Source organism: Macrobrachium rosenbergii, chromosome 55, assembly GCF_040412425.1.
Source record: "Macrobrachium rosenbergii isolate ZJJX-2024 chromosome 55, ASM4041242v1, whole genome shotgun sequence".
Taxonomy (NCBI): domain Eukaryota; kingdom Metazoa; phylum Arthropoda; class Malacostraca; order Decapoda; family Palaemonidae; genus Macrobrachium; species Macrobrachium rosenbergii.
Window position 1 is genome coordinate 53,338,541 of NC_089795.1, and position 27,343 is coordinate 53,365,883.

Here is a 27,343-nt window from a genome sequence, read left to right on the forward strand (position 1 = left end):
TACATTCCACTTACTGTTCCTTTATATGATCCCTTCAAATTTATGTTCTCTTCTGCCAAATGTTTCTCTTCTGCTAAAGGTTAAAGTTTTTGAATCTTTATTAACTCCAGATGTCTAAACACACTGCACCCAGCTCTGTTCTTTCATATTATCAGCATGTCTTCCATTAGACAAACTGTACTTGGGATCATGACTGTCTGAAGGTGCCAGCAACTCAAGCAGCTGCCCAGGGTTTCACATGGTAGGGGCACCATGTCAAGTGTTTGGGATCTTCCAAATTCAAAATTAAAATGAGAAAATTATACAAGAAATAACACTCAAAATACAAAATTTGCTATGATGTTAAAACTAAAAAACACCTGATAGTGGACATTGTCAGCACGTTGTCTAAATGAACAATCTGTCGATGAAATTCATCACATCATTACAACAAGACATATCCAACTGACAAACACTACAAGTTTTCATAATATACAAATAAATGTAGTTTCTCTGTGATAATGCTTTATAGTAAAATCAACAACAGTGAAAATTTTTGTATTTTGTGGCTTCTTTATTCTCAAAGCAATAATTTAATTATAGTTTATGATGTAAAATTGCTGGATTTTCAAACAAGCAGTTCTGAAAATCTAGAATTAATGACTGGAAGTAAGCTTTTGAATATTTGTGATCATGTGAAAATGTTCATTATCTAGAATCTTTTGAATAAGTTCCTGGCATCAATGCATTTACTGACCATGAATATTTAATGGACATAAGTCTGTATTTAGCTGAATATAACATGGCTTTCAGAGGAATATCAAGACACTATTTATATTGCACAATGGTTTTTTTTAGGTCTTGCCATTAATTACAAAATTTTATCTGAAGACAAATGAACATTTACCTCTGGTTTTGTCCAGAGAGACTTCATTATTGTGGAAAAACTTTTCAGAATTAAATAAATTTATTGGGAAAGGCTGATCAGGAATAGACTAAACCAAGCTGATGAGGCTAAATATTTTCTGACTTATGTTAGGCACTATGCCAGATATGTCATGTAGAGCAGGTTTTACATAAAATACAATATTTTTACAATAAAACCTGGTTTTCATACAGAACCATTAATCAAAAACGGCCTTATTCCATGCCAACAGCACTCCAGTCAAGTAAACATGAAAGAGCTTGAAAGACTAAAGATCTCAATGCACATGACCAGACAATGCTTCATTTTCCCACAGTGTCTTGCTCTTCTGTGCATACCTCAATAGAGGTGTGTTGAGACGTGAAGAAGGCACTGAAATACGTTGAAATGGGTTAGTATGGAAAATGTTTCTAACTATAAAAACATTTTTGTTCATTGCAAACTAATTAATCGTAAATAGGCTCAATTTACATTAAAAAGGGAGGATACTAATAAAGGCAGGAGCTTGAAGACATCAAAGTTGGCAAGGAAAAACTATCCACTCTCAGAATGTTTGGCTTGTGGCCATCACTGTAGAGCAAAAATTGTATCATCCATGTCATTTTAGACGCTTTTATAAAGCAATACTAGTTATGATTAAAGTCTGGAGTGCCATGAAAAGACTCATCAATCATGTGGCAAGAGGCCAGATACTCTAAGAAAACAGGCCTCTATATTTGTAAAAAAACATGAAGGATGAGGCTCATGAAAATGATGAGGATGAGTGAGTCACATCCCTCCCAACTGACACAACACAGATTGCTACAATGATTAATCCTAACAAGTATATATCTGTATGTATCTCATATCGTATACCTAGCACAGGCATACTGACAACACCTAGTACGTATCTACTCGAGGGAAGACAGCTCTAAATCAAACTTAAAAGGAAAATGACGATAAAAGAGCATAGATATTACGAGCCTTGATCTTCAGTTGGGAGAGATCTTCTTGTGAAATGTCCAATATAGCTCATGAGACAATGTGGCAAACCCAGTAAGAAATATAGTTCTTTGAGACTGTGAAATTCTTATGGCCAGTATGCAAGGCAAGGGGAGAAGGAAAAGTCTGAAAGTACAGGGTCTACTCAAGATGGATCCTGATGGCTCTCACTAGACATAGGAAACAGCCCTCATTAAAAGACAGGTAAAGCAGGTATAGAAAGGAGTAATAAAAACATTTTTGAAGGTTAAGTCAAGTAAGGAGGTATCAACCACAGCAAGATAAAGATGGTTTATGGAGGCTCTTCATTACCGAGGGCAAACAGGTTTACCAACAGCCTTACGAGTCGGCCGGGCAAAATGATGAAACATGTCCAAATGTTGTCACCTGTAACCCTTCATTGGCAAGAAATGGCTTCTTGATTTTCCCTTAATAAAAAAAATGGTCTAGGACTGGAACAGAGGCTGTATATGGAGGAATACACAATTACATCAAGCAACAACTCTGCCAATTTCCTTAGTAAATCAAAGTGGTGGAGGTTCTGCACGAGGTGACAATAGCTGCTGCAAAAATTCTGAAGACTACAAGGGATGGTTCTAAAATTGTTGGAACTACAGCTATTTGAGTAGGTTCCTCCAAGTGGGAAGAACCCTAGACTAGTCAACAAGAAGATCCAGCAGGTATGGAAACCACTACCTCTGCAGCCAAAATGGAAAATGGAAAGATGAAGTCTAAGAGTTACCTAATGCCTGAACCTTCATTAATATCTAATGTAGCAAATTGAGTGGGAAAAGCAGAGATGCTGTTGCAGCTCCCAGACCTGTAGTATTACATCTACCACACAAACCACTGGGTTCAGCTGCGGATAGCAGTGGTAGTCCACCAGTAGAGCAGTGTTAGTTCAGCAGGAGAGCAGTGGTAGTCTAGCATTCAATATATGGCGACCAGATCCAGCAAGTGTGTTCCCCCACACCTGGCAGAGGCCCAGGCAAACACCTATGTCCAAAGATCACTCTAAGTGACATTCTGATGGCTCCTCCCAAGAGCATTTGGTAATATTTTGCAAACTCCTCAGATGAACCTCAGCACTATGGTGACCTTACACACCTCTCCCCAGTTGAAAATCTCGACAACTAGTGATGAGACTAACTTTATTCAAACTTGAATTTGCAAATAACCAACAGTGATGGTTGTTACTGGTCTTAAACTTGGTAAGGCAGCCATGAATGGTTGGGAGCCTAGGAAAATGGCCTGCAACTCCAAATTGTTGACATGCCTTTATCTATCTCCTCAGGCAACTGCAATTGTCTTGCCTGAAGGTCTGGCAGATATGGCAACCTTCCTTTGTTCAAAGTATCTGAAAATCACCTACAGATCAGGGTTGATGTCCACTGGAATTAGAGGGCTCCTTTCCATCAGATTCTGCTACCACTTTAGATCCTGAAGTACTTATTTAGTGATAGAGACCCACAGATTGTGGTATGGTAGCTACCTTTCAACAAAATAAGCATTTGAAGGGAAAGGATATGGAGGCAACTAGGGGAACACCAGATGACCTTTAAAGATTGGCCTCTGACTCAGTAAGCCCCAGATGATGTTTGAGGACGATGAATTTTGTTTTCTTTCTGACATACTCAATGAAATGGTGTTTACCATTCACAGATACAATTCCTGTCTGGAGGCACCAGGTCCTATTCCTACAGGTTGTCCAGTAACCCCAAGGACTGACATAACAGCAGAATAATCTTCAGATGTCTCGCCAACTCTCCCTGGAAGAAGTCAAGACCTACCAGTTGTCAAGGCAACACTGGAAAGACAGTCACAGATGGTGAACTCAAGCAGCCATGAGCAACAATGCCCTGACAAAGGCCTATGGAACTGTAGAGTTTGAACCAAAGGGCCCAGAATTGGAATGCCGATACAATATTGTTTAACTCGGTAGCAATGGATGAGTTGAAACTGGAAACAATGAATGCTTGATAGAAGAATCTGAGGAATAGAGCTGTGAATCACCTCAAGGTCTTCCCAGCTGTCGACAACAAGGTACAGAGGATCACCTATTTAGCATGATGATTAGTGGCAATGTCATACAGCACCTTGGACAAAAATGTCGAGCTAACAAGAGTGGAGCTGGAAGACCTAATAAAAGTTATCTCTATCAGAGGATGAAGGAAAATCTAACAATGAAGCTGAACCTCCGACGTTGACACTAGGAGATGATGCATGAAGTGTTCAGCTTAATCCATCCATGGAATGAAGCATCAAAGTCACCCGTATGATACCCAAAGCAATATTATCACTAAAACTCAAAAGGCAAGAGCCTATAAGCTCTTCAAATACATTCATCACAAATTATTTCCCAGGTTACAATGCATGTTCCGGGGTTACGATGGCGACAACGCCAATTATGGCTCCAAAACGGCAAAATCATCAAAATTTGGATTTTCTTTATGAAAAATTCAATAAAAGTGCAGGTTATGTCATTTTCAAGACACCCAAAGGATTAAAAGTTAGGTTTTCTTAAGATTTTCAACAATTTTCGGTTTATGACGAGGTGTCAGAATGGAACCCCTGTCGTAAACCGGGGACTTCGGGAATATTGGGGGCCACCACTACTGGATAATAGCCCAAAACAAATGCATTTCATTATTCAATCAAATTTCCATCATTAAAAAAATACAATGGTTATTATAACCTTAAAAAATATCTATCACTGAGCATTAAAAAATATACTTTAAATATGTAATTCTGAAATATATGTACAGTACCTCCTTCTTTTCTCCAAATGATAAGTCAGCTTTTAGGTCAGGGGTGCCCGCAGCTAAGTCTCCACGAGATATAAGTGTACACATGTATGCATCATGGCTAAAAACATCTTGTCGGATCAACTCAGAAAACAAGAGAACAAGATTACCAAATTCTTGAGACCTCACAGACAAAGCATTTTCATCTGAAAAAAGGATAAGCATTGTCATGATTATTAAAAAATTTATAATAATTCATCATCTAATTAAAATACTAAAAAGATTAGGAAGTTTGAGGCATTAACTCAATGTAGAAAGATCACAGTTAAGAAGATTATATGATAGAAAACAAATTAAGGAGAATTGGAAAGAAAAACAATCAGGAATGATGAGAACCTCATAATTATTATTGTTCTTGTTATTTTGAACATATTTAACGCATCTACAGAGTCACATTTCTGAACCATCATGGAGCTTGCTCACAGTACTTGTTCTTAACAAAAATGCAAAAGTGGGACATGGTAAAGTTACAGAACTTGGCATGCCAAGTAGAAAGAAGTAATGGGGACCCAATGAACAGAAAGGGGAGAAAGCCGTGAAGCTTGTGCATAGTCTGGAGCAGAGACCTTTAATACCATTCACAGCGTGTCCACCAAGGCACATTGCATGTTACCCTATCATGACAGAAAATCTGAATGAAAAGAAAGCCATTAAGAAAAATGACACATTCTGGAAGAAATGACAAGCTGAAAGGAAAGCTCATATGTAAACGTATTACCAGATGAAAAAATATCCTGAATCTACTTAAGAACATTGGAGTTATTGCAGCATTTATGAAGAGTAATACAATGAAACACACACTAAAGGATGTGTATATCAAAGCCTACCTAAATCTGTGACAACTTTCATATTGGTCAAACTGGAAAATCATTGGAAAATAGAATAGACCAGCATGAGAAATGTGTAAGATATGTACAGATGAAAAGTGGAATTTTTGTACATTAGTGAAAACAATCATAAAATGAACTGGGCAGGGAAAAAAATCTGTTTATTCCAGTAATATACTGGAAAGAAACATTATCAAATCCAGTTTTATGAATGACTTGAGTGGATTTGCAAACAAATTATTTTTATTAATACTGCACGGCTCAAAGTTATTAATAAACTCTGAATTTTGACATTACAAAATATGCATAAACTTTTTTTACCATTAAAACCCTCACATAAATGCTCATGTCACTTGATAGTGTAAATAAATATAGTTGAGGCCACAGGAATAAAATAAAAGAATATACCAAAAGCTGTGAAATTGTCGGGTTAAAATTCTTTTACCTTTTACAGGATGCCTTCCTAACTCTAACATCAAACACATGTAGATCTAATAGGAAAACTAAATAGCAAAATTATTTAGTTCAAAATGATTACTCTGATGTTAAATCTCTACTTACAATAATACCTGTAGGTAGCCTGTTTGAGCATTTATTAGAATTATCAGATAATAATGATTTACCTTTGTCCACTACTCACCGTTTACAAATGGTTAAACTCTGCATTTATAATTCCCATTTTACTTATGACGAGACATTTTATGCACAAAAGTTTTTTAATATCAATGCGAAATCCACTTTCCCATGTGTTAAGTAATTTATACATAAAATACATACAATTTTTAAAAACTAAGTTTTCATCTATTATTTAACCACCTGGAGTCCTTGGTTTAGGTATGCAGATGACTGTTTTGCAAGTCTTTGAATGAAAATGAAAACATTTCTTTTACAACTGAACAATCTGGTACCTTCCATTAGCTTTGTGTATGACAAAAAAGATTTTTGTCTCATTTTTAGATGGCTTTAAATTTTCTGTTTATTATTTAAATATAGTGACACGGTAGAGAATGCTACTTTTCTTCAATACAATTCTACTATGGTTTCTGATGGCTGCATTTACATGGTTCCTTGCATGAATAGCCAATGCTTTTAAATAAGACAATCAGGCAAGAGATCTACAATTAGAATGAAATAGTTCAGATAAAGTCTGAGGTCATGACAATGTTGAGCATGTTATTTTTACATGATAATTTTAATCACAGAAACCTCTGCTGTGAATGCTCTGAGGGTGAGCAGTTTTGTGCTGCCTAGCTTTTGTAATAACTTGTGCCAATTATAATTTTTCCATTAAATTTTCATATTCTGGGTGTTCTCTCAATTTACACATGCGGTTGCATCTTCCTCACGTAGAGAAGTCTCCATACACTTTTATTTGATAGGAATTAAACTAGGAGAACTCCATCCAAACAGCACACTACAAGTGTCATCCATGAAAACTATTTCACCATTACAATAGTGTTTCATAAGTAAAAATTTTAACTTGTGACAGGTTTCATCTTAATAAAATTGATTTTATCATATTTCACACTGTTGACCATTTTCCATTAGGAAAGGGAATTTCTAGTGAGATCTCCACAAAAATTACCAAAAAGAAAGTTCTGCAAGTAAGATCATATGTCTGTAACTGGCCTCCCAACAAAAAAATCAGAATAACATTTTTTGTTACTGCACTTACCATAAACTGGAGCCTGAACATCCAAGAACTTTAGGAGTAGGTTCTGGAAAACACAGCCACTTGGAGCAACCATCTGGTTTGAGGTAACTGAATCTTTTTCATCGGGAAGATCGTTATCAACTGACATCAATGCATTCTGCCTTTTCTCCAGCAATCGAGCTACCACCAATGCTCTGTGCTCTCCTGATCTCTGCACAGATACAGCCCATTCACATAATGTGCGAACAATTGATTCATCACTGTTGTTGTTATTCTGGTTACTGTTGTTGTTTGCATTTCCAGGACCTGCATTGCTTCCCACACTACTGTTGCTGCTTGGATTCTAAACCAAACAAAAGCAAGTATGTGTATATAAGACAACTGTTAAATATTAAGCAACATTTCTAAACAAATACTAGTCTAAACAAAAATTATTTTTTAAAAGTGGATAATTATAAAGACTGTTGCATCACACAAAACAGAGAAAATTACAATTAAAAACCCTAGATTTAACTTTATAATCAAGGAAATACATCAAAATACATACATGAAAAGTAATAAAACTAACACAAATTACATGCACTCAAAACAGTAATTTTTTTTATATTCATCAATGAAATAATGGATCATACGTAAAAATGCCATCATTATGTGCAACTTCCAAACACTAAGCAGTATCCAAGTCAGTAATATGGCTAAGCTACTGATTTGGAATGCAATGACCTTCCAAACATAATTAAAAAATACTTGCCAAGGTAGAATGGCTAAGACTCACAATAAACTTGCCCTACATTACCACACAATCACCAAATGTCTATGCACCATTAATCAATCAAAAAGAACAATATCATTGTACAGCTACATTTTATTCTTTTTAACATTAACTTCACCAATACAGTCTTCCAACAGCAAATATCAAAGATTAATTCTACATCAGCAACTGTCAATAAGTTCATGTTTACTGTACATTGCTCATGGATTTTAAAAATATTTCACTCTTTAACTGCTGAATTAAGAATGAATTAAGTGTACAAAAGCTTAATCTGATATCATACATTTTTTAAACTTACAAAGGATGTTCATCAACATTCCACATCTACACTTCACTCTCTTGATGGAGTTGACTCTCAAGTATCTAATAAACATTAATCTTCTTTTTCAAATTTACTTTGGCAGAGATCCTTTAAATTCATTGCTTCACTTATTCTGTGACTTACCTTTTCTCTCTCTTCCTGAATTACCTCCCCCTTGGTTTACTTTCACTTCCAGCTTTCTCCTCTTATACAACCACTTTCAACTTGACAATCTTGTTTCTCTGGTTTATCCAGAGTAAAACTGCACAAACAACAAATATTAGCCACTCCAAGGGATGATGAGGTGAACAGCTGCTGTTTGGAGGTAATACTTCTGTAACTCAAGAGCTGTCCCTCTAGTCTCCTTCTCTATCAATTACTCTATGTTTGAGTCACCCACCAGAACTACCATTCTTAATTCTCTAAACCACACCAGTTTTAATTGCACTCTCTCTTTCATACTGTAAACTGTATAGTATATACTGTATTCAGAAAATGTAATCCCATATACTGTATATACATTAAGCATAAGGTTATGTTCTTGATGAACTGGGAAAGTGCACTGTTTCTGTCCATCACAATGCTTGTTTAGTGGATAATCAGAACACCTCAATAACTACTACTATAGAATACTACACTGTACTTTTAATCCCAAAAATACTGTTACTATAGTCACCAGATTTCACAAAATCTGCTGTTGCTATGTTTATTGTATTCACAAAAACTAGTGAAATAATATTTACTTCTAAATCAATGATAATCAGTGAGTTCTGAAATGCACTCTTACAAAGAACAATTAGTATAAACAAACATCAAATACCTCATTGGCTGGTTCTTTAGATGATCCAAAAATCTTGGTGTAGAGAGTATCTAAAGAATTAGTTGAGTCCACTCTGTCAAAGCAATGACGATCTAAGGCATCAAGGGCTCCCAATACTCGATTTATAGTTGATCCTAAAAAAAAAATATATATTTATTTACATTGGTGCATGAAATAAAAGCTACTAAGACATACAAATTTTTTCCTTGATTTATAAAAATGAGATAGCTCAGTTACATCAATTTTATTACTCATCAACTAAAAATGTGCTAAACAAAATCTACACTTAATAATCATCATCACCATCATTGTTTTCAAATCAGATTTCACTTTATGGGGTTAGATGTGATTTTATTCTTTGCCCTTCTGACTTGCACTTGATCCACCTGAATTCCAACCCGGTCTAATTATTCACCTATACCCTTTTCCCATCATCTTCTCAACCCTCCTACTGGCTTTTGTCCTGCAAATATGGTACCTACTACTTTTCTGACTAATTGTTCCTCATACCTGCTAATTGTATGTTTATACTGTATCAAAATATATTTTTGCCAATGGACAACACTTTTCAGAATCTTTTCCATACCTTCCCCAGTTCCTTTGTCAGTACCTACTGTATATTTCTAGTGCACAAGCTTCCTAAGTTTTTGCTTTCTGTTAATGGGTTACTTTTATTTACCACTTGCCAACTTTCATGATATTCCAGAATACTAACTCACTAATACTGTAACAATGATTTATTTACCATGAGTCGAGAAATCTCTTACTACTTCATCTGTGCTGTTGTTGCTCATTTATCCTAATGTGCTCTCAATAACTGTTTCACAGTTCAATGTATCATCAAGGTAACAGAGCATATTCTAATCCTAAGACTTGCACTGTCACCAAAATATGGTACAGTACAGTAAACTTTTCTCTATTCCTTATTTGCTCTTCTTTTATATTTCAGGCATCAAAAACTGTAACTGTGATCCAAATTTTTTGTGACACCATCTGCTATATAAAATACATACTGTAACTTTGAATTCACTCCCACACCTACCACACCATCCACATGGCCACTTCCCCGACAAAACAATTTCCTTTGCTTCCTTATCAGTCACCATAAACTTGTTTTACTTAGGCTGGTTTTCAATCATCTCTCAATCCCATCCTTCCACTTTTTGAATATTTCTACAGCCTCTTGCTTGATTGTGTAGTTAACAATTGATCATTATAATATATCAGCTGCCAGAGGCAGCCTTTCTGCATTACCTTGTAGCTTCCTCCATTAATGACAAACAACAGGAAACATCACTTTTCCTTGATGGACACAATCATCATATTCTTCTTATATCTCTGCCACTATCTATACTTCAGACATTTTGTTATGGTAGTGACAACACCAGCTTACAGTTTCCCTAAAAACACTTCTGCATTTGTAATGTCCACCTAACTGCTTGGCATATTACTCCATCAAATGCCATCTCAAGATTTACTAATACAGTGCTGCATGTGGCACAATTCCTTTTTGCATGATATTTTCAAATAATTGCCACACAAAGACTGCCTCTGATAATGATGAACACAATGGTGATAATGATATTCAGCGATACTACCTATGAACACAGACTTCTGAAAGTATTCAAGTCTAAAAGAAACTAAGAGCAAGTGAAAACCAATTAAGTTATAGAAATACCCAAGACATTGTCATACAACACAAAGCAACAATAATTTTTCTTAAAATATCCTTGATGTTATCCCAAAATCAAGTTAATTTTGACATATATAAAAATAACAAGTGCATGAAATGCATTAATGCAAAAATGTTTACTTCATTTTAAAGTTTCAACATATACAGACCACTGTTTTACTGATGCTAAACTCTGGTTGCATGCCACAGAGGTGAGTTAAAAGTGAGGGTGTTCTTTATTGGCATTAATAACTGATGGTGATTACATGGAATGATAAACTTCTTATCATTACAGTTCATCTTATTCAAATATTTTGAAAGGAAGTTAAAATACAATACAAGGATGCATGTTCTTCAACATTATGGAAGCAGGAAAAGAAGCAGAGAAAAAAGTGCAAGCAAAATTAGCTAATTAGCAGCAACAATGTGTTACCAAAAGAACGGGAAGACAACCACCTTTGGATCACAGTTTTTTCAACAATTAGCCAATTCCTCTTATAAGAACTGATTCCAATAAAATTCAAAATAAGCCCTGCTATATTTGTCCTTTATTTGCTGAATCAAGGATGATTCCTCTGAGAACTCTTCAACAGTGTGTTGAACCACCTTGCATGTACAACTTAAGATTTTTTTATAATGAGGCTGGGCAATACCAATACATCTTAAATTCCATCCCTCCTTCATTTTTTATGTCTTCCTCAACTCTTTCCTCCAGTCTAACAATCAACAGACTTATCATAAACTAATGTGCTTCTCCATGACCAAGCTACCCCATTTACATTTTTTTTACCTTTGCTAACCTTACCATTTCATCTTTGTAACATGCAACTGTAAAAATTTATGATGTTTGTATGTTCAGTTGTTTCTCTGTGCAGTCAAGACATTGACTATACAGTATAACAAGGACAATTGGAAAATTGAGGTGGTTAAGGATGAAGTCCTTACTGTAAAACAATTGCATGAAAGTTTGAGGATGAAGGTCAAAACCTACAATTGGCATAAATATACCTAGAAAAGTTCTGATAAAGTTGATAGTGATGTAGTGCAGTGGGTGTTGATGATATATGGTGTAGAGGATTATTTGTTGAGTGATTAAAAGATTTTGTGAAGAAAATGAATCGTGTTGGAATATATTAACCCTTAAACGCCTAATAGACGTACCATACGTCGACGAAAATTGTCTGTTGGATGTCAAGTGGACGTACCATACGTCGACTAAAAATGCTTTTTTTTAAATATTGCGGAAAAATAATTATAGGCCTAGTTTATGGAAGGTTTCAAATCACGCGCCTTGAGGGATGCTGGGAGTTCACGGATCAAGCTGTTGTTTTGTTTATAAGCGTCATCCAGATGCGCATGCGTAATTCCCTCCTCTGCGCACCAGACAGCATCAGCGCCGGACCGTCGCGAGAGCGATTTGACGCATCCGTGTTTTTGCAGAACTTTGGCGAGTGTTTGCGTATTTTTGCTGCAACAGGACATTTGCAGAGATGTCTCAAAGCCGTCAGGACCGTGAAAGGCGATACTGCCTGTCGGTAGTGAGCGTGTGAGACGAGTTTTAGACTGGGATGCTGGAGAAGGACCCAGCAGCCAAAGTGACCCAGCTTCTCAGCGCCGTGTTGTTCGCCCACGTGTGACCAAAGGCGACCAGGGACCACATCCGTGCCTTTTACGACCCTAGGAAGCATCGGGGTGTCCTGAGGGCATCCGTAAATTTTTGAAAAAACTTTTCCTTCGCTGAAAATCCTGGCATTTCTTGAGTCACCTTGTCATAATTTTTTACTGCTTTATATTATTCGTTACATAAAGTGTTATACATCAAAATGTGTGCAATTTCATGTAGAATACAACAAAAATAAATCATTCTTTTAGCTTTTAACATTTTTGAAATATTTAAATTTAAATCACGATAACTGACAAAATTTAAACATTCGGTCAATTTTTTGACCGACTAAAATGCTCAAAAACGCAATCGAAGCCAATATTCTTACATTCTAGTAACAATCAATAATTTACCTTTATTCTGCAACAAACGGAAAGTCTCCAGCACAATATTTCGATTTATGGTGAATTTTGAAAAACTTTTCCTTCGCTCCGCAAAAATCCTAGCATTTCTTGAGTCACATTGTCATAATTTTTCATTGCTTTATATTATTTGTTACATAAAGTGTTATACATCAAAATGTGCACAATTTCATGTAGAATACAACAAAAATAAATCATGCTTTAGCTTTAACATTTTGAAATATTTTCATATAAATAACGATAAATAGAAAAAAATCAACCTTTGGTCAACTTTAACTTTCGATTGAAATGCTCAAAAATGCAATCGTAAGCCAAAATTCTTACATTCTAGTAACAATCAATCCTTTACCTTCTTTTTGCAACAAACGGAAAGTCTCTGGCAACAATATTTTTGATTTATGGTGAATTTTGAAAAACTTTTTCCTTCCATCTGTGGCAACTCCGCTAAAAATCCTAGCATTTCTTGAGTCACCTTGTCGTAATTTTTTTCGCGTTTATATTATTCGTTACATAAAGTGTTATGCATCAAAATGTGTGCAATTTCATGTAGAATACAACAAAAAATAAATCATGCTTTTAGCTTTTACCATTTTTGAAATATTTTGATATAAATAACAATATAGAAAAAAATCAACCTTTGGTCAACTTTAACTCGATCAAAATAGTCAAAAAATGCAATTGTAAGCTAAAAAACTTACAGTCTAGTAATATTCAATCAATTTCCTTCATTTTGAAACAATTGGAAAGTCTCTAGCACAATATTTCGATTTATGGTGAATTTTTTGAAAAACGTTTTTTACGTCCGCACGTACGAATTCATGCATCATTTTGTGATAATATTTTCTGTGTTGCTTTAATCGTTTTACAATTTGTTATATACCAAAATCATCGCAATTTAGTGTACAATACAACTAAAAAATATTAATTCATTAGCTTTAACCGTTTTGCTTACAGCACGATTTGTATACAATTATATACGAGTTTTTTTTTTCGCTGTCATATATTCCAATATTTATATATGATAATATTTTTTTTCATTTCTGATGGTTGCATACTAAACTTCAGGCAATGAGAAAAAAAGGAGCCAAAAATTAACTCTTAATCTTAAAAACTAAGCGTGCTGTGATTTTTTGAAAAACTTTTTCCGCTTCGGGCGCTTAGCTCCTGAACGCCGCTGGCATACGGGAGACGTTTTGTAAATAGGGCTTGACGTTTAAGGTTAATGGAAAAGACTAAGTTGATTTAAAATTGGGTCTGAGACAAAGGACTGGCATAGTGATGCAAGTGCAATATTACTGGATAGAATATGGACCTTATGTTTTAGGATGACAGTGTTGATTGAGGTTCGGGAAGAAAAATTGCAATAACTAGTGAAAGAGCTTCAATCATTCATATGAATATGAATGATTGAAGAATGGAAGCACTTAATGTTTAAAAGTATTTGGATAATGGTAAGATAAGAAAAGAGGTGAACTGTAGAATAGGTGACACAGGGTATGTAGCGGTTTATTTCAATGATCTAGGAGAGCAGAGAAATGTCTAGAGAGGCCAGGGTTGGAACATGAGAGGTTTTTGAGCCACTCTAATGTATGGCTGCTTTGAATGTGAAAAATGTATTTGGAATAAAAAGGATTGAAAAGCTTTTCAATCTTTTTTACTCCCAATCCAATTCACATACAACACAGCCATACATTAGAGTGGCTCAAAAACCTCTCATGTTCGAACCCTGGCTTCCCTAGACACTTCTCTGCTCTCCAAACTCATTAAAATATACCGTGTCACCTATTCTCCAGTTCACCTCTTCTCTTATCTTACCATTATCCATTTACTCCCAAATACTTGTAAACATTAAGTGGTTACATTCTTCTATCATTCATATTCATATTTACCACACCATCTCAAACTCTTTCACTTGTTATTGCAATTTTTCTTCCCAAACCTCAATCAACACTGTCATCCTAAAACTTAAGCTCCATATTCCATCCAATAATGTTACACTTGCATCACATGCTCTTTCTTTCATTTCCTGTTCCAGTCCTTTCATTAAGATACCAAGACCAAGCAATAACAGATACATAAGAGGCTCTTGTCTCAAACCCACTTTAAATCAACTTAATGTATTCCAACACGACTCAATTTCTTCACAAAATCTTTTAATCACTCAACAAATAATCCTCTACACCATATATCATGAACACCCACTGCACTACATCCCTATCAACTTTATCAGAGCTTTTCTAGGTATACTTATGCCAAATGTAGCTTTTGACCTTCATCCTCAAACTTTCATACAATTGTTTTACAGTAAGGATTTCATCCACATCCTCTTCTTCCTTAACCTCCGCAATTTTCCAATTGTCCTTGTTATATTGTATAGGCAATGTTTCCAGTGCACAGAGAAACAAATGAACTTACAAACATCATAAAGTTTTGCTGTTTATCAATGAGAAAATGGAAATCTCTATCGGTTTTATCTCTACTGCCATTACTCTTATTGCCATCTCACTTCAGGTCTCACAATCCAGAATGTCATGACATCTCCTGGACCTGGCCTTAGCCATAACATTACCCTTACCCTAACTTCATTACAAGTATCAGAGAGAACATACACTCCATTTCAATTGTAAGCATTTCTGTCACTACCAGTTACAGTTCAAACATTGTTGTCATTTACCTAACATCACATCAACAGCCTACACATGGTCACTTTCTAGACTGTATATAACCTACTTTCTCATCTATTCCCTTCCCATCAAAAAATACTTGTTTGCTCACATTAATTGTTAATACTCTTCTCCATCCCACCGCTACACCTTCGACAAAAATTCAAGATATCAGCAATGACCCTGCTTTTAAGACCAAGACATCGGCTCTATCACTAAAATTTTACAGCCGTCTCCAGGTAGTGAGCAAAGAGAATAAATAGCCAACTTCCTTTTTGGAAAAGACTAGCACTGGCACTGCTTGCAAACAAGACTAGACATTCAATAACTGAAGAATTAATTCATCTTTAGAAAAAAGCTCTCCAGTTGATAAACACGGACCAAAACATGCATTTTACATTGATGTTATATTAAAAGATTACATTTACACTGAACTTTTTTTACATTGATTTGAGGGATTCAAAAGCCAGTGAACTCCGGTAAACAAAGGAGGTTCTTATGTAATTGTCTTTCTGTCAATTTTTATTCATAAAATGTCTCAAGTTTTATTGTAACTTATATCCAACACATGAGCTGGGTAATGCAAGTCCCTACTTGTTTTTCTAATATACTGTAGTTCATTATCCAGGAATTCAGGACTGACATGTCATGCTCGAAAGTACCTTGAAAATAATGAACGCATCAGTTACCTGTTGTCTTTCTATACATATAAAATTTACCTATAAAAGACCAGCAATCATCTTGTTCAATTTCTGGTGTAAATTTAATTGATGGGAACTATTAATTTAATTTTCTAATAGGTTATTTTTACCAAAAATCTTTAGATTTACATATCAAAACTATGACAGAAGTATTTGACTATACAATTAGTACAGTGTATATATATATATATATATATATATATATATATATATATATATATATATATATATATATATATATATATATATATATATATATATATATATATATATATATATATATATATATATATATATATATATATATATATATATATATATATATATATATATATATATATATATATATATATATATATATATATATATATATATATATATATTCAACCTGCCAAAGAGAGATGGAGAGAATTCTTGAGGTTGTTTTTTGTGACAACCATACATGTGAAAGGGGAAGTGTGGCAATTCCTTCCTGCTTATGGGTGAACAGTGAGCAAGTAAGTACTGTCACTCAGTTGTTGATTCTCTAATTTTCAGTGTCTCCAAAGGGACTTAAGAAGCACTTAAAAATTATTACAGTATCCTACAAATCCCTTTCTTACACAAATGAAATTTTCATTCCACAAATTATATGAAGCCCTTATATATGTTGAAATATATAGGGTTCCCTCACATATAAGCATTACAGGAAATAGGGATGCTGACAAAACAGCCAAAGCCACAATTATTACAACAAGATGGAACAAACATGTTCCTATCTATTATTTGTTGTTATCTTTAAAACCCATCAAAATTTAGTACACAGCAATCATTATGTAATATTTGTGCTAGCCAACAAGAGTTCAGAATATTAAATCAATGGTCATGATAACTATTTAGCATTAATAGTAAAGCATTTTCTTAAACTGCAAAATCCAAAGAAGTTTGGTTCTAGTTATTGATTCAAGTGGCAACACTATAGTTTTTTGTTCTTTTACTAATGAACAGAAACTGCAGTTCTTACAAATAACACTAGAACTACAAGAGAACTGAAAAACTCAGTCAATATTTCTCATGACTGTATTTTGGCCTTTTATATTCACATCAAATCATTTCTATATAATTCTTAAATTACTTGTTCTTCCTATGCCACCAACAGTAATTAAAAAGTGTTTGTTAAGCTTCCATAAAATAAAAATATCATAATATGAAGGGACAAATACAAAGTGTTTACCTTGGACAGACTGATAATTGACACTACCTGTGACATTGACTGTGTATTTATCTAAAGACCACCTGTTTTCTGCAGCTCTACTCCTTTGGCGAATATGGTCCTCCATTGATCGTAGTTGAGACCTGAAAAGTACATAGAACAATCACTTCTTATCATTCTAAGCCTTGCTCAATATACAACATGCCAAATTTTCAAGAGAACTGAAAAAACAAATAAGCCATCAGTGATTCTGCTGAATACCTGTCTCATATTGTAGTAGTCCTCATTTGACAACCTGAAATATTAATGATGATCTATCTTGTTTGACAACCTGAAATATTAATGATGGTCTATCTCTATTTTTATTTTTCTAAGAAAGAAAACTATTGGAGATGGCTTCTGTCTGTCCATCCACACTTTTTCTGTTTGCTCTCAGATCTTAAAAGCTACCAAGGCTAGGGGGCTGCAAATTGGTATGATGATCATCCACCCCCCAATCATCAAACATACCAAATTGCAGCCATTTAGCCACAGTAGTTTTTATTTTATTTTAAAGTTACCCATAACTGTGTGTCTGGCAATGCTATAGGACAGACCACCACTGGGCCATGGCTGAAAGATTTATGGGCCACGGGTCATACAGAAAACTTGATTGCAGCATAGAAACTTTGGCATATTTTTTACTTGTTATTCTTGACACATGTACAATAAAACATAGGTGGGCCAAATGTCAGGACTGATGATAGAACAATTTATTTCTATAAACATCTCTGCTTCACTCTCTCTCTCTCACATTCTCCCTGTGCTGAATACAGTACCAGAATTTCAACTCATTTCAAAGGTTTCTATTAGGAACTCTCATATATCAAAAAATATCTTTCAATTTTTTTTTATCACTGCTCACTCTCTCTGTCTCCAAGTGCTCATTCTGCAATGATGTCATGTTAAATGACACATTAAGCTTCATAAAATTTTTATTTATATTCCCTCTCTCCTTATTTCTTCTTATTGATATTTATCCTATAACAAAAGATTCCCACTTTCATTTCACTCATTTTACATTATTACAGTAATCATGATTATCTGGATTCACATTATTTGTATGCAATGGCCCCATGGGATCAAAGATATATAAATTTCATAAAAATTTAAAAAATTGCACTCTGATGGTTGGCAACACTGTGTGGGCTATGTCTTGGAAATACTGCTTACACCCATAAACAGGGAAAGAGGTGGGGGTGAGGTCAGGGAAAGGAGGGGCAGGATGGGAAGGGAGTGGTTGGTAACACTGCACTAAGAGAGAATGTGTTAGTAATGCTGCTCACAAGAAAGAGCACACAGAGAAAGGATATGGGAGGAAGAAGGGATGGCTGGCTAGGGAAGAAGTTTCTTAGGCAGGAAGGAGGAGGAGGGATGGCCATGTGTGATCGGTGGGGAGGAGTAGGCAGGTGTTTGATTTCTTGAGAGCTTTTTACTTTATGTTTTTTCCCATATTATTAAAGGATACTACCTTGTAATAAAATAATCATGCACAACACAAGAGAAAGAGAGAGAAACTGAGCAGCTCAACATGTTGCCAATTTGACGAAATTTGCATTACAAGTGTTTTTAATCAATATTTTGCTGTGGGGGTGCCATGTCTGTTGCAGGGAGATGCACCAGGTGTCGATATGATGCATCACCATCCACAAATATTTATCAAGAATGTTATATACCGGCAACTTCACCCATCTAATCCATACAACTTAAGCTTTTAAGGTTAATGGGGAAACAGTTGCTGTATGGCATTTCTAGGAAGAATATTTATGATTTTTTTTCTGTCATGGAGATTCATGATTTTTTTATGAACAGTTTTTAACAGACAAAATGAGAAAAACCTTATGAAAAAAGCTGAAAATCTACCAACTGTTACCATTTGTAAGTAAACTCAAAACAAAGGCTTGAGTGAATGTGGAAATGTAAGCAACGCTGCTAAAAACGTGCTGCACATGTGATACATAAACATTGCGAACAAAAGACCAGATATGGTAAATTATTTTCCAATAATAAACTAATATGGTGTGATAATCATCAAGAGGCAACTTAAAATGTGCACTGAAAATTATGACAAAACACCAAGAAATAAAAAATAAGAAATGATACTGGGGGAAGGGAAGCTGGGTGTGTGTACTGAATTAAGGGGTTTCTTAGCGGGATATCACATGCTCTCTCTCTCTCTCTCTCTCTCTCTCTCTCTCTTGCATTGTGCATGATTATTTTATTACAAATTATACCCTTTAATAACATAAAAAAACAAAGTGAAAAATATTTTTTTCCAACGAAGCTTAAGAAACATGAATGTAAACAATGGAAGTTACAAAGCAATATAAAGAAATAATGGAAGTTACAAAGAATTATCAAGAAATAAACTGAAAAATTAATGACTGAGATGAAAAATATCAACAGTGATACAATATTTCCCTTGCGTACTGTTATGATGTGGGATAATCAACTAAAAAGGAAAGAAAAAAAAAAAGCTAAACACTGATGTCATCAATGATGAAATGCCATATGTAGCTATAAATAAACCATAACCACAAACACACACACGTGCATAAAAGTAAAGCTTCCTTGATAGTATAAGGAGAAATGATAAATCACTAATTAAAATAAAACAGACGATTAATTATTTTCAGTTGTTCTTAAAATGAATTTTCTTTGGGCACATCATCACTGAGAAATGCAGTACATACTTAAGATGTCAACATAAGATAAGTTTTACATACACAGTTTCCATGATAAAGCTACATGAGAAATAAGTGATCATAATAAAACAGAAGATAAATGACAACTTTTTAAATATTCTTAAAAATAACATACTTCAAGAGCCTAGTCTAAGTGCAATATGAATGATGCAATACTTGGCATAATTCCGGATAAGGAAACAACAATGAATTAAAAAGGTAAATTTATCAAATTCTAAGTAAAACATATGACATATAATACAGTATGGTAACAACTGATATGAAAGTTGCTGTCTAAAAATACATTAATGATAATAAAACCAAGGTAGACTGTTGGTAAAAACAGGTAGGCTATGAGGTAGCCAATATATAACCTTATATACCATCATATTGTGTGTTGCTTACAACAGAAAAAAAAAAAGAGGTTAGCTTTTTCATGTAAATTTTTTTTTCTACTGCTATACACTTTTTTTACGTGTTTAGGCAAAATATTAAATGTGTATGTTATCCAATAGTGTACTGTGTGTACAGTTCGCCTATTATGCAGTAATCTCTCGATTATCCGGACGCACATTATCTGAACAACAACGCTACCCAGACACAACTAGACCCCAGGGACCAAAGATATAAGTAAATATATAAATTTTAAAAATGTGAAAAAACCACTCTCCGATGTTTGGCAACACTGCATAGGTCTAAGGAAAGGTGGGTAACACCATCTTAGCTTCCTTGGTGGGCACTTCTTTTCACTGTGCTTGATGAAGGCAGACAGTTCCCAGGTGCTTGAAAGTTCTGTCCCCTGTGACGACATGGGCCAAGGTGGCTCTGTAGCCTTCGACTGCTGTGAAGGAGGGGGCCTTCTCCTTACACAGATACACCAGGAAGTCCTTTACTTCCCTTACAGTGGTTCTGAGTGGACTGTAGTCCCTCTCATGGCACCAATTCCAGAAGACAATCTATTTATCTTGGTGCAACTCAGCAGATGAGGCCCTATGGGTGTTGGCGATCGCCTTCCCAGAATGTTCTGAAAAGTTTTTTTTTTATGAGTTGCTGGATAGTTTCCAACTGTGAAGCCAAAAGGAACCTACCACTTGATGGAACCTCCCATTATGCTCCTAAACCAGAAGGTCAGGGACCTATGAAGTTCCCTTGGGGTTTCAACTAGAAGGTAGATTAGATCTGCGTACCTCTCCACCTGCAGGCAAGGGGCACCAATAATGTCATTTTGAGTTCCTGGGACACAAAGAACCTATTTATCACCTTCCTCAGCTGACTGAACCTAGGGAAGGTGTACATGTCTGTTGTCCCATGGGTGTTGGAAGGTGTCCTACAGCACCACCCGTTAGTCGGGGACAAGAGAACAGTACAGGGAGAGCTTGGTGTTCCTTGCTGTGGTGAACAGATTGATCATTGGCCCCTGCCACAGTTCCAACAAGGTGTCAGCTACTTTCTGATTTAGGGACCACTTGGTGCCTACTACTTGATCTGCCCCGCTTACCTGGTAGGCAATGACATTCTTCTTATCTGGGATGTACCTGGCAATCAGACCTAGGCCCTGGGAATCCAATCACTCATGAATGTCCACCACCATGTTGTTCAGCTCTGGGGAGATGGTGCTCCCTTGCTTGTTTATGTAGGCTACCAATCTGATGTTGTAGCTCATGGTGAATTCCAACTTCTCCACCAGTTGTTTTTAAAAATGTTGGAGTGCCAGCCAGACTGCTTGCATCTCCAACAGGTTGATATGCTCTCCGCCTTCTCTGTGAGTCCCCACATCCCAAAGACGCACACGCTATTCAGCTGTGCGCTCCACACCGTTTGCGGTGCATCTGAGAATACCAGTATCTTCCATGAAAGTCAACTGAGTGGTAACCCCCCTGCAAGTGTTCATCGGGTCTCTCCACCACTGCAGGTCCTCTCTGACCCTGTCTGTCGATTCTGTTGGCTGCAACAGGGGTTTGTCTGGCTTCCTCCAAGACATCTTTAATTGCCTTTGGAGGGCTCTGAAGTGTGCTCTCCCCTGGACACCAATTTCTCCAGGGAGACCAGATGCCCTATCATGACTTGCCACTGTTTTGCTGGTTGCTGGGGCAAGTTGAGGAAAGGTTTTGAAACTCTCATTAAGCTGGCAATTCTCTCGTTTGGTGGATACTCCCTCACTGCTTTGGTGGTAATCTTCATCCCCAGGTACTTGAGGGTCTGCTTTGGGGCGAGGTCTGACTTCAAAAGATTCGCTATTACTCCAACGTCCTTGCGAAAGGACAGGACCTGGTCCTTGTGGTGCTCTGCCTTGGAGACTGACATTGCTAGGATTAGCCAGTTATCCAGGTACCTTCAAAGCCTTATGCCTTTTGTGCATGCCTACACCAACACTAGCTGGAAGATATGGGTGAAGGCTTGTGGTGCTGTCACCAGTCCAAAGCAGAGGTGCCCTAAACTGGTACACTGTTCCTTGAGAGATAATCATTAGGTACTTCCTGGAGGTCTTGTGGATGGGGATGTGCAGGAAGCATCCAGCAGGTCTATAGACACCATGTAATCGTTCTCCATGGTGAAAAGCATCTGCTGCAAGTAGAGATGCAGGGCGAACAGGTCTATGACTGGATGCCAACCCCCTGATGCCTTCGCCACCAAAGTTGGCTGCAGAACCCTGGTGAGTCACTGTCCACTATCTCTACTGTCCCTGTCCAGAGCATGGTCTCCACTTCATACTGCAGGGCCTTTCCTTGAGTGAGTCATTCCTCTAGGAGGGAAAAGGAACCGGCATCGGGGTCAGCAGAAGGTCTGCTGCCCCAATGGGTAAATTGTATCCCCATCTGAGAACTCATACTTTCCACTCCCTGCCCTGTATTGCGGCCAAGTTTTCCACTTGACTGCTAAGCAACCCCCACTCATGGCAGCTTATGGGGGGGGGGGGGGTGGCACAGACATCTTGCCTGGAGCCTACCCTCTTCCATGGTCCTGTTTCTCCGGCAACTGTGAGAGGGCTGGGAGATGCGAAATGACTGACTGGTGTTTGGTCTCTTGCTCTGTGGGCCAACTTGGCTCTGATGTCAGAACCTTGGTTTGGGGGGGGAAGAACATCTACTGGACGAGGTGGGCCTGTTTTGCAAGGGGAACCTACTTGCTAACCCTCAGGGATGGGGTGCTGGCTTTGTGGATGAGGCCTGGGAGAACAGGGTGTTCCGTGAGTCCTCGCTCTTGTTGTCAATGGCTGGTCGTATCAAGTCTGGAAGGAAATAGTAGGGAAAGTTGAGAAGGGGGCTGTTCTGGTGGCTCAGCCAACTCTCCAGAGAAATATGCGTCTGCACAACTTTCAGGAAGGACTCCCTCCTTTTAAGGACGATGTTAGCCCAAGAGCGATCTACTTGTCGGAGAGCATATGAGGGGGCTGTTCTGGTGGCTCAGCCAACTCTCCAGAGAAATATGCATCTGCACAACTTTCAGGAAGGACTCCCTCCTTTTAAGGACGATGTTAGCCCAAGAGCAATCTACTTGTCGGAGAGCATATGAGGGGGCTCTCCCTGAAGGTCCTAGATACTTATGACTACAGACCACTTCTCTGGGGAAACGATGTCCTTCAGCTCATGATCCATGCTCCTTGGGACCTGCCCAGCCAAAAAATGGAATGCAAGGCCCTTGCCAGCATTAGCCAAAAGTCCCCCATCTGTGCTGAGACAGGTGGCCTGCTGCTTGAAACATTCTAGTTGTTTGTTGTTTGCCAACCTACAGATGTTAAAGAGTCCAGAGACCTCACGGTGGAGAAGGAGTCCTTCGGCATGTAATACTTTGCCTGGTGGGGAAGTGGAGGGGGTAGAAGCTTATCTGGCCTGGAAGCCACTAGGGAGCTCTCCGATCCTGCTACCAGAGTCTACCTCTCTAGTTACTCTGTGAATCAAGGAAGACTAAGAGAGTCACAACGACTGACATGCCTTTGGGGAGTTCTCTGCTGCCTGCTCTAGATAAGAGAGCAAGGCTAGGAACTCTGATTCTGCTGTAAATGGGTCAGCCAGGCCAAGATGATGTCTAATTTGTCTCTCAAACACGACAAAACCTTTCTCCTCCTCCGGAACCTTCAACTGGGGTGGGGGGTTCCTTGATCCCATCTCCATCGTGAATGTAACTCGCTGTCTCCCCTCTGGTCTTCCTTTTGAAGGAGGTAGCCAAACTACTGGTTGAGGAGGGCCAAGGGGCTGCACTGCCAGAACCTCAGCTGTTGTAGCCTGTCTTTGCTTCTGCCTGTGGGGTGTACTTCTGACAGGACACGCTACAGAGTAGACAGGTCCTTCCTGTTGCTGCTCTGCTTTGGGGAAAGGCAATTAGAAGATCAGAAAGCAAAACAGGGCAACACTTTGTACTTTTTGTCTCTAGATTTACCCTGACTTCTGCTTGATCTGTTCAGGGATTGGGACAGGGTTTCTCTACTGATGGAACAACAGTGCAGTTACCTCTCCACTGACACTGAGGAGAGCAGTTGTTACTGCTAGCTTTCAATCCTCTCCTCCTCCCAAGGTGCTCCCTCTTACTGTCCGGCTGCTGCTGTGGGATGAGACACTCATCATAAAAGTTTGTCTCTTCCTCTGATATCGCACTGAAGTCAAGCAGGATGCTGAAAAGATCAACGAAGATGCAATGGAGGTGACTGAAGGGGAACATCTGCTCGCTCTACTGCCTGACGGTAACTAGGACTTCTCCGACCTCTAGTATTTGAAAGGCGGGGAAGAAGGCCCTGCAGACTCTGCCTTCGACCACTTTTTGGAAGTATGTTTTTCACCCCTGTTGGCTTTCCTGGAAGATGGCAGATGTGATGCTTAGGAGGAACCTTTGTCTTCCCTGGCCTCCACATGGTGGACAAAGAAAATGGGGCCTTTTGAAGGTCACCTACTACCACTGCTGAAGGGGTTTACCCCCTTTTACTAAGAAATCCATCACCTTCCTCAGGTTGCAGGGGTAGTGCAGTACACACTCCTTTCCTTTATTTATATTTTATGCCACAGTATTCTTGTAGAGACACTATTAATACAATGCTCCCTGTGAGAGTTATAAGCACTAAGGGTGAAAAACCTTTCTTTTTGGTAAAACACGAGAGAGACCTCCAACAAGTCCACTCTCCACACACACACACAAGCATGAATAATATATATATATATATATATATATATATATATATATATATATATATATATATATATATATATATATATATATATATATATATATATATATATATATATATATATATACATATATATATATATATATATATGAATGTCTTTTCCTGTAATACTACAGTGTAATATAATATAAGTTGCCTATTATAAACACTATTTAAACGTTGAAGCCATATAGTTGGGCACTTCTGCTTCTGTGCCCCAGTGAACAGGGGCACAGAAGCAAGTGCCCGGAAATATATGGTTTCAACGTTTAAATAGTGTTTTATGGGCCTCTATATTCTATATATTATATATATATAAATATATATATATATATATATATATATATATATATATATATATATATATATATATATATATATATATATATATATATTTTTATAAATATTACTGCTGTTCAGCCCGATGTATTTAGGTGTAGGAATATTAGTCCGATTGACCTCGACAGAGAACATCTCTGCCCACTGTAGGCCAGGCAATTCAAAAATAACAATCACCGTGAGTAGACAAATGGCGCCGCATAGGCTGGAAAGTTTATAAACAAAATATGCTAGGGCATTAGGACCTAAGCCTCAGAGAGGGTTTACGCCAATGACCCCTAGTTATGGTGGCCCTGCTTTATTCTATGCATTCGACGATGCCTTTGTCAAGGTCGGATTGCCCGGGCGGTATGTCGCCTCCTCTGGCGGGAACGAAGCGCAGGTCGGGTCAGAGAGATCCCAGCGTCACTGAACCAGGTGACGCCATGCGTGCGTTCAACGATATTCTTTTGTTCTTTATTACTTTTACTCCTACCGCCTAACTTAATTAGTGAATTGGGAAGGCTGCCAGAATACGACTCCTGAGGTCCTCATTTGCGCAGCTTAATCGACATTCACGGTGTAAGTCCGATTCTTGCTGAAGCTTCGTCGATTGACTAGTACTTTTCTGTATTTCACATTTTTTCTTTGTTTTCCCTTCAGCCACCACTTAGGTATATGTGTTTACGTAAGTCTAGATTAAGCCTAAATTATTATATTGTTAGCTTCAACCCGTTATTCCAGTAAAATACCTAGGATTTAGGTAAGCAAAATCAGGTTAAATCTCGATGCTTTTGTATGCCTCGCGTCCGAATGTTTGGAAGAACTGCTATGCGTTTAAAATCAAATTCATCTCAAATATTTTGTTAAGGTTAATTACCCTTAACTGGCGACCTTTTGCCAATTAACGACTGTCTTTGAGGTTAACTTTGGCTTCAAGTGGCAGGTTACGGTAATCTTGGTTTGCAGGGCCGTAAAAATTACGAAATTGAATAATACATGATCAACCAAGACCTCACACGTAACATTGGCGACCTTATGTGAGAATCTAAAGTACATTTTAGAGAAAGAATCTGAGAAAAGGAAATTAAAATTACATTAATTCCAAAGATAAAAGTCAGATATTGAATTCCATTTCATTCTTCCAAACAAGGAACCAGGCATAATAATAAGCAGTAAAGAGAATAGTTATAATAACAAGTGTAGCGAGAATTAGCGTAGGTAGGAAAGGGTGCGACTTGAGAGCAGAGAATCACAATTTGGGCTCACTAAGGCCGAATCGCTGGAGCCCGCTTCATGGCCACAAAGTAATATACTAATCGCTGGGCCGGGCAATTCCGATCGCTATTGTTTGCATATAGCGGAATCATTAAAAAAAAACCGTGTCAGTGAAGTAGCACCTTGAACTGAAATAGTAATTTTACAATAAAGGTACAGTTAACAACGTAAATTTACGCAGGCAGACTAGCATTTCTTTTCATTCTTTTGTTTAATGTCCGGGTGAGAATACAATAACAAAAGACAAAGTTGTTTGGTAATTTAGTTTTCCATCCGTAATAAAAACGCTATGCATGAGTGGTATATTTAAAGTAAAATCTGGATACCTGCATTTGTTGGCGTTGTTTTTGAATTTGTTTGAAAAAGAAAATACCCGCCATCTTGGATTCTTCCGTGTTCGCGCGGGTTGTTTTGAAATTGTTCAACTGTTTGTGAGAGAACGGCCATTTTGGTGTTCCTTCGCGCCCGAGGTTGTTTTTGAAATTTAGGCCTAACGGGACCTTGGCTGCCATCTCAAAGACCTTGTTATTGTGACTCGACTCTGCTCCCGCCA

General features: G+C 37.3%; 1 pseudogene; it reads right to left on the bottom strand.

The window, feature by feature from the left end:
- The window catches only part of LOC136835260 (mediator of RNA polymerase II transcription subunit 12-like protein), a 195,010-nt pseudogene that overhangs the window by 119,492 nt on the left and 48,175 nt on the right, over window positions 1-27,343 (bottom strand).